This window comes from Podarcis cretensis (genome assembly GCF_951804945.1).
Source record: "Podarcis cretensis genome assembly, chromosome: Z".
NCBI lineage: Eukaryota > Metazoa > Chordata > Lepidosauria > Squamata > Lacertidae > Podarcis > Podarcis cretensis.
In genome coordinates, this window is record NC_137184.1 from 28,674,618 (window position 1) to 28,683,692 (window position 9,075).

Consider the following 9,075-nt stretch of genomic DNA (forward strand, 5'->3'; position numbering starts at 1 on the left):
TGTTTTGCAGCAATTTGGCCAGACCACCAACGTTGCCAACCAAGCAATAGTGTCTTACAAATGGCACAAGCACTGAGACTAATGTTGTGTGCCTGGACCGAAATGCAAAAGTTTGTGAGTTTGGCTACAGCATCAAGTCTACACTCCTGCCTTTTGTTCTTTTGTTACAGTGCTGTGTTGCTACTAAGAGACTAAGAGGCAAAACCAGCACAAGGCATAGGGATGGAGACTGGAATATATTATCCACTTTTGTGACATTGTGACGCTTCTGGAGAAAGCTGGCAGTGTCCAGTCTAAACAAGCAGAGATAGGAGATAGGCATGAAAACAAGACCTTGGGCAACTCCAGCGGAACACTGATGACATAAAGCATTCTCCATTTAACGGAGCTACAGAAGTTGTTGCCTCTGCAGGGAGCACAGCCAATTGAAGTCTTATGTAGGCTGAACAGACCTGAGTTATAATAGGCTCCATTGTCATGGAGGTGCAGGCTTGGTGTTTAAGGCTTGGTGTTTAAGTTTTTGGCTCCAGTACGACTGGAGAGATAGCAATACCGCAGGATGACAGAGCTGTGTCTTCTGGCTAAATATGGTCACTAAATATGGCATGAGTGATTCTGTCCTCCATTCTCAATAGATTCATCTGTTGTACCTGTATATGCATTCTGGAGTGCAAAATTGAGCTTTTGTCCCTCAGCTGCAAGAAACGAAGAGAGTGAAGACTCTATGCCTCATTTCATAGTGAAAGTGTATAGAGCACGAGCCCACTGAAGTGCAACTGAACTGGAAATCTTATCCAAGTGCCTCACTGAAGTGAATGGTGAATGGTTCGTGAGTGGATCCAATTTTAATGCCATGTTGCTGTGCTACCTAATGTGATAAGTATCTAATCCATTTCAGAAATTCTGTAGAAAACTGTGGAAAGCCAAACAATTCAGTATGGCAAATTCTGATAGAGAACTTCACAAGTTTTGTAAAAGCTACTCACTTGTTTCAGTAATTGACACTCTGATCCTTGAGATATGGATGATCACAGAGCTTCTTATGTGAGCCTGGTCATCCTACGTATGTGTTTTCTGCAGTCCTGTGTTACCGAAGCAACATGACATGGAACTGTGGAACAGCTGCCATCACAATGCTCCCATAACTTTAAAAATGGGCCTCAGTCCTATTTCCACCCAAATGTAGTGTCTTTTTTTAAAGTCTGGACATACCATATCTGACTTGCTGAACTGTTAAGCTTTAGTAATTACTACAGGAAGTAGAAGCATTTCAAGGAGGAGACAGGTTAAATACAAAGGCTACACCTGGATGGCCAGGAAAGTTGCCTCAAAGATCTTTTATGCTCATTCCTTGCCTTCCCACCTCCCTGCCCCGGGTCCTGGGGATGACAGTTGGTTGATAATGCTGATAATATTCTTTAATTCCACAGAACTATAATTTCCTGGACAGAGTATTAAACCAGTTTGGTGTAGACGCATCATTACTAGCTGAAGCAAAATTTTGCAAAACATTTGGCCATGATAATAAAAGAAACAGCATTCAAACTTTTTGAATTTTGAACATGTTCAAATTTTGTTTTCAAAATTTGAATGTGAGAGATACTGTAGCCAGGAGAATCATTCACTTGGTGTGCCTTGTTGGACTTTGAAGATCAAGCTATGCCTATAAGTGTCATTTTTACCTTTGGAAACTGGCACATACTATTATTGTGTTAGATGAAGCTTTCATTGTGAAAAGTACAAGCAACAATGAAGGAATCTACTGGTGTTCAAAAACCAGCCCATGTATTCTTCTACTTCTTGTACAATTTGTCTAATTTCATTTTATATCTTTAAGTTCTGGTTACTTTTAAGCCCATACAACCTTTACCAGCTGGTCTGGAACTGAACCACAGAAGTCAATTGATATGCTCCAGTTGATGTTTTTGGTCTTTTGCTAAGATGTATCATGATATATAGATCTTCAATGTTATACATTATGAAAGACTTCAATATGCAAAAAAAAAAAAAAAAGTCTCAGGTATAAATTGAAGCTTTCAATAGATTTTAAAAGGTCTCGTATTTCCTACACAGAGATTGCAATTGAATGTCATCAGATGGTAACCACTTGGGATATCTATATATTTTGTGTGAGTGTGGATTTGTTGTGAAACAAGTTTCTGCTGTTGCAATTGTTGCACTAGGTTCTTTTGTTTCACAACATTAAGGCTTGCCTTTGCGCTTCCAGACAGAAAATGTTCTGGATTCAGCCCTCCACTTTTCATAAGTTTCATAATTTCTTAAAAGTTCAATTAGAGATGTATAAATATTCTAAAGTAGCATTGATTCTGTTAATTGGTTTGTTTGCTTGTTTGTTTTCATCACAGGGGATTTTCATGTCCAAACAGCAGCTTGAGAATGTTGGGTTTCTAAGATGCGTTGCAGAAACCACTTATCTGGGTCTTGAGCACAGTACTCAGGGAGCATCCCTGGTGAAAGTCCTGTTGAAATGAATGAGAGTTGCACAACTGCACAGGTGTGTTTTTGCGTAACTCTGAGTGAATTCACAGTATATTTACTACATAGTGGCTATTTTTTAAAAAAGAAAAGTCTGGGGTGGCACTCAAGTTGCTCTATGTATTCACTGCATGTGGTAGACTATGTGTTACCAACCCTTAGGTCCCACTTTCCTGAATATCTAAGCAAGTGATAGGGGATTGGCAGTGCACAGCAGTTAATAAATAGCTGGCTCTTTTGAGGGGGTACCGCAGCTCAGCATTAGATCACATGTTTTGCATGCAAACAATCCCAAGTAAACCCCTTGGAAGCTACCTCATAACAAAACAGTTTTGATTAGTATTGCCTACATTGACTGCCAGAAGCTCTCCAGGGTTTCAGAAAGGAGTCTTCTCCAGACCAACCTGTAGATCCTGGGTACTGAACTCATACCCTCCAACATTTCTCTGATGAAAATAGGGGCTTCCCATTCAATAATGATATTTTTATTGTTTCTACATCACACATCTTATTGGGTTGCCCCAGCAACTCTGAGCAGCTTCCAACATATATAAAAACATTAACAAATTAACCATTAAAAAAAACCCTTCCCTATTCCTTCAGACGGCTCAGGAGTTGGATAACTCCACACCCTCCAACATTTTCCCCACGAAAATAGGGACACCCTAGAGAAAAGTGGGACATTCTGGGCAGTGGCGTAGCGTGGGGGGTGCAGGGGGGCTGGCCGCACCGGGCGCAACATCTGGGGGTTAGGGTTAGGGGGCGCAAATCCACGGGTTAGGGGGTGCAAATTACTTGCCTTGCCCCGGGTGCTGACAACCCACGCTACGCCACTGATTCTGGGGTCAGATCAGAAACTGGGGCAGCTACTCTAAATCAGGAACATCCCTGGAAAATAGAGACACTTGGAGGGCCTGTGAACTTGAGACCTTCTGCATGCAAAACACCATCTCTCTGTTAGGGCCTCTCCATATGTGATCTATCACTGAGCAATGTACTTTACCACTGTGACCAGTTCAGTCCCTGGCTTCTCCAGTGAAAAGGATCAGGCAGCAAGTTTTGGGAAATACCTCTGCTTATAACTTGGAGAACTGCTTTCTGTCAGGGTAGACAATACTGGATGAGATGGACAAACTGTCCAACTATCTTATGACCTTCAGGTATACATCTATATCAGGGGTGGCTAACTGTGGCCTACCAGATATTGTCAGATCCCAATTCCCACCAGCTGCACTGCCAGCATGGACACTGCTCAAGGACAACAGCAACTGCATTAAGCAACATCTGGAGGGCCACAGGTTAGGTATTCCAGATCTATACCAAGAATTCACTCTGGTGTTGTTGTTTTTTCATTTTCCATATCTATAAATTTTACTCTTATGTTTATGTAATATCCTGCTGTGTAATTGTTATTTTAAAAACTGTGCGAGTGCCTGATTTCAACACATTGCTTTCAAACTTATCGAAAGTTTACAGCATTGAGTAATCTAATATTGTCAGGCTGTGTGTGTTAAGGTCTAAGTTCTTTCCTAAAAGATATAAAGATATAGATATATAAAACTCTAAATCCTTGAAGACACTTTTCATTATAATTGTAGAAGATTGAAAGCAGATATTTTATAGTATTTTGTTTAGGATGTAAGCTGTCACATTTATATCACTTAAACACACTATATTCTTTTTCACAATGAGTAAAGGGGGGGGTTGTATAGTTATTCTCCGTCATGATAATATTTTTCCTGTGTTCTAGTGATCCTGCAAAGTGTTGTTTGTTTTTAAGAAAAAGTAATGGGCTAGATTCATCCAGTATTCTGCCACTGTATACCTGCCAAAGTTGTCATAGCCCTAAATGTATTGCCCTGATCTAAAGCTCTGCAGGTCTATAAGGCAGTCTTGTGCAAGTAATACAACCTCTGATGTGCAGAGCTCAGAGGTAGAGTCCCAGGTCCAATACCTGGCAAGTTCAGTTATTAAAAAAGAAAGAAAGAATGAAAGAGCAGGTGATGGGAATGTCCTCTCCCTGAGACCCTATTTCAGGGAGAGAAGACAATGTACTGGGATAAATCAACCCATGGTTTTATTCAGTATTAAGAAGCACTATGTAAGCCAAAGAGCTTTACCAATCATTACAATGATGGAAATGCCTATACAGGGGTGCCAACTTGAATAAAATATTGGGGGGGGGGAGGTAAGCCCCTCCTCACATAACTGATCACAAGACGCAGCACACACAAATCATTTGAATGTCAATGCCCATCAACTTGGGGAGGATGCCCCCCTCAAATATTTCATTAGCATAGTCAATTTACTGCAAATTCTGTTGAGATTCTGGTATTTGTTTCATGAGTTTTTACCATTGCTCAGTATAAAATGGTCCTGCTTCAGTGCATTGGACCCCAAGTGGTGTTTTTTCACTCTCCACTGCCAGACAAGCACAATGTAACATTTGGCACAAATTCAAAACCTAGCAATATTTCTGAATACACACACGCACACACACAACCCAATGTTCATTCCTGTTTTTTAAAAAATACTTTGAAAAATGCATGGAAGAATCCTGCTTGCTCTTTTGAAAAATACTTTGTTTTCTAAACCCATTGATTAATTTAGGGTCGGCTGATTTGATTCGTGTATAGCAGTAGTCCTGCCAACACACTCAGATCTAACCATGTCTGTAACTGGGCATGCTAGGTGGAAGATATATCTAATTAGAAGACTATAAATGTTCAGTTTCTCTAGTAGATTTGCAAGAACCCCTTCCATATTAATTTAATGTCTATACAGCTGCATCTCTGCTTTCAAAGAGGTAGGGTGGGGCATATTTTGTAAGGATGCTAGTTTTTCACTTCCTGGGATCTTAGTTGTGTGCTATAATTATGAAATGGAAGCTTGAGGAAGTGGCCATGTACATGTGACATCGTGGATGTATTGCACCTGTACATACCTGGAGGTGTGTGAGTCCTGGTCAACATCACAGATTTAACAAATCAGTTCTTGTTTCGATCTGCATGTTTTTTTTTGTACTAATATCAGACAATGATCTGCTGTTCTGAGAATGAAATTGTGCTGTGAGGATATAATTCACTTGATGTCCCATCTAAAGTTGTGCAAAAGAAAAAAATGTAATGCTAAAAAAATGTACTGGCCACATCTATTTGCAGGTCATTAGTCCATGTGTTGACTAGTGCCTTTGGGTATTTGGGGAAAGATCATTTTAAAATAAACATTTGTTTTTAACCTAAGTGTATTGTCTCTTTGTGAATAAAGATTCATTTCATTGTTTTGTAACATTGGAGTGGTGTAAACATCAGTCATGCAACAACTACTGGTGGAAATAGGATAGTCACATCTGGAGACAAAAGTGGGTGTTGTTGTTTTTGTTTTTGTTTTTTGCAGGGATGGTGATGTTTCCTAACCCCATCCTTGAGACTATTTTCCATTTTTCATGCCCATTGGAATACATTTTCCCCTTGGTATCCAGCTACTGCTTTGCTTTTTTCTTTTTTAAAAACTTCATTCTTCTTCATAGATTGATAATCTTCATAACGCCCATCATCCTTGAACACTGGCTTTGATGGTTGATGAGCATTGTAGTCCACAGTGACTGGTAGACACCACATTGATTATCTTGATGTCATGAATGTGGTGACATCACAATAGCAGGTATAAACAGGTACTGGTATTGTTGATGGGCAATGGAGCTAATTGAAAGAAAAGGTAGCCCTTATTCAACTGGTCATATGGGTGACCCTAGCCAATAAGAAAGCATAAGCAAAGCCCAGGTCAGAGCAGTGCTTCCTGAATGGATGAACCGTTTTATTCCTCTTAAAGAACTCTGACAAAGGCCAATGTATGGATAAATGGATAAGTAAAGCAATCCATACAGACAGCTCCAGCGTGGGAGGGGTTTCCGCTCAGCCTTATTACTAGATAGATAAACTATTGGTGTTTGGGTGTGACTATGAAAGGGTTGGATTTGCCTGGACATGTCCTCTTTTTAAGTGGTAAAAGCTGAGTATGGGTGTGTGGTTTTTTTTAAAAAAACTTGGCAAAATGTCTGGGGGTTTTTTGCTTGGCAGCAGGCAAGTAATGACAGCATAGGGGCTTCTTTGCGATCACCAGCTGAGCCAGCCACGTGTATATGTGTGTGCGTGTGTGTGTCCTCTTTTTTGCCCTTCCAAATATGGCAACCCTACTATGTTATGTATTGTTGTGTTTTTATCTTGTAAAACACCATGTGAACCTCAGATGAAGGGAGGTTTCGAAACTTAATAAATAATAAACATGCTGGGAAAAACTGGTTGCAGCCCAAACAAGATGCTAGAAAATATTAGGAGAGATCAATAGGACACACACAGAGTGGTAATTAGATCCCAATCCCAAACTAATAGTTCATTTTTATTTTATTTCATCAATTTATATATCTTTAACACCATGTTTTCTAAGTGGCGGTGTATCATGTGATTACAAAATATATAACTGAGGCGAATCAATTAAAATCAAGGAGCTTACTCAAAGGCCTCTGAAAGTAGTTTTCACCAAGCACCATAACGTTGAAAAATAAAACATGGAATACACACACACACTTCTCTCTCCCTCTCTTTATCCTATCATATGATACATGAAATATATGCATGCATTTTATATGGCTGACTGTTGTTATTTGATTAACAACTTCAGAAGGTCAGGAGGGAATCAGAATTGGGGCCATGCCACACAGACATGGGCTTATCCCTTTCCAATTGCACTGGGATCCCAGAAGAAAATGCCTCCCCCACAAAAACACTACTAGCTTCCACTGATGCCAAAGCTTCAGCTATTCATGATGTAGCCTCTCCATAAGAAATTGTGTGTGGGTGTTCAGTTCTCTTGACATAGTGGATATATGGGGACCATATGTTATCAAAATGACCACATTTTGTTTGACCTGTTGCAACCCTTCTGTGTTGCATTAGTTGCTCAGAAAGAGACAAATCCCAAACTTTCCCTTGCAATTACATCAGAGATGATCCTTCGACTCTTCCTTTTTCAAATACATGTGCTTTCTTTCTCTTACGGCACTTCAGTTCACATTATTTGCTGCTAGACATCTTCTCACTTTCAAGAACATCATGCCATCCATATGTTCATTTATTTGCAGAAGAAAGAAGAGGCCAACTACTTCAGATCCCATCACAGCTGTCACTGTTGCTGTTTTTCCCACCAGTTACTTTACACATTATTTTTAATAGCAACACAGAGAGAGTAAACAATCACAGATATTTCTGTGTCTCGCTGACATGCTCTTGTTAGAGGATCAGGCAGAACCATAATGGGCCCTTCAGTCCCTCTTAACTTAAACTGCTAATTATCTTCCCATAATGTTTCTGAACTTGTAGTGGCTGCTGTCCCCTCCCCAAATTGGAGATGCATGGAAGGTGATCTCCTTTAAAGCAATTCCAAACAACTCCCTCAACAATGTCTTTTTTTAATGTTTTCATTTGTATATCACCCTTCAATAAGAATCTATAGTGCACTTCACATTTTAAAGAAGATTTTAAACAATGAATGGTTAATAATAATCAGCACTGGCAGCAGAATAATAAAAAAAACCACCAGCATAAAATACCTCACTTAAAAGATATAGGCTATAGACAAATTGTAAGGAATTGGAAGGGGTTCAGAGGAGGGCAGCTGTATGGCAGGGCCCATCCAGACTTCTTTTTTATCGTGCATTCATGATGATTTGTATGATCGTATGCAGATGGCTATAAGCAATCATGCTTCAGTACATTTTGCGCCTGCAAACATTCTGGGGCATTCATACTTATTCATTTCCAGTTGGTACATCTCCCATAGCTTCCTGTTGAATGGTATAAATTATATATGAACTAACGCCAGCTATACAGCACTTCAGGGCAGTGGCATGGGGGGGGGGAGCCACGGGGTGGTTGCCCTGAGTGCAAAATTGTTAAGGTGCAACACCCAATGGTGCCTTAATACTTCAAATGATGGGCTCTGCAAACTAGGAAGTGACCTCTCCAGATGATGATGATGATGATGATGATGATGATGATGATAATTAATTATTATTATTAATTTATTTATACCCCACCCATCTGGCTGGGTTTCCCCAGCCACTCTGGGCGGCTTCCAACAAAACACTAAAATACAGTAACCTATTAAACATTAAAAGCTTCCCTAAACAGGGCTGCCTTCAGATGTCTTCTAAAAGTTTGGTAGTTATTTTTCTCTTTGACATCTGGTGGGAGGGATGACTCTTCTTTTCTTACCTTTGTGGCTGCGATCTCCTGGGTGATGCAGATGTCATTAGGCAGTTGAATGCACATGCATACTCTGTCCGTTTGTCTCCCACCCAGCCACCCCTCTGCACAGCCCTGGGTGCTGGCAACCTGTGCTATGCCCCTGCTCAAAGGTAGAGAAACTACAGCTGTGCCAATTAGAAAATTCTCTTTTTTGGTCATTTCTTGGTTGGAAGAAAAACAAAGTCATCCTGAAAGATCCTAAAAGATCACATCCCTCCTAAGATGTTCCTGGATGCTAAATGCATCAGAATGCTTCTCTTCCAAGACCTTCCAG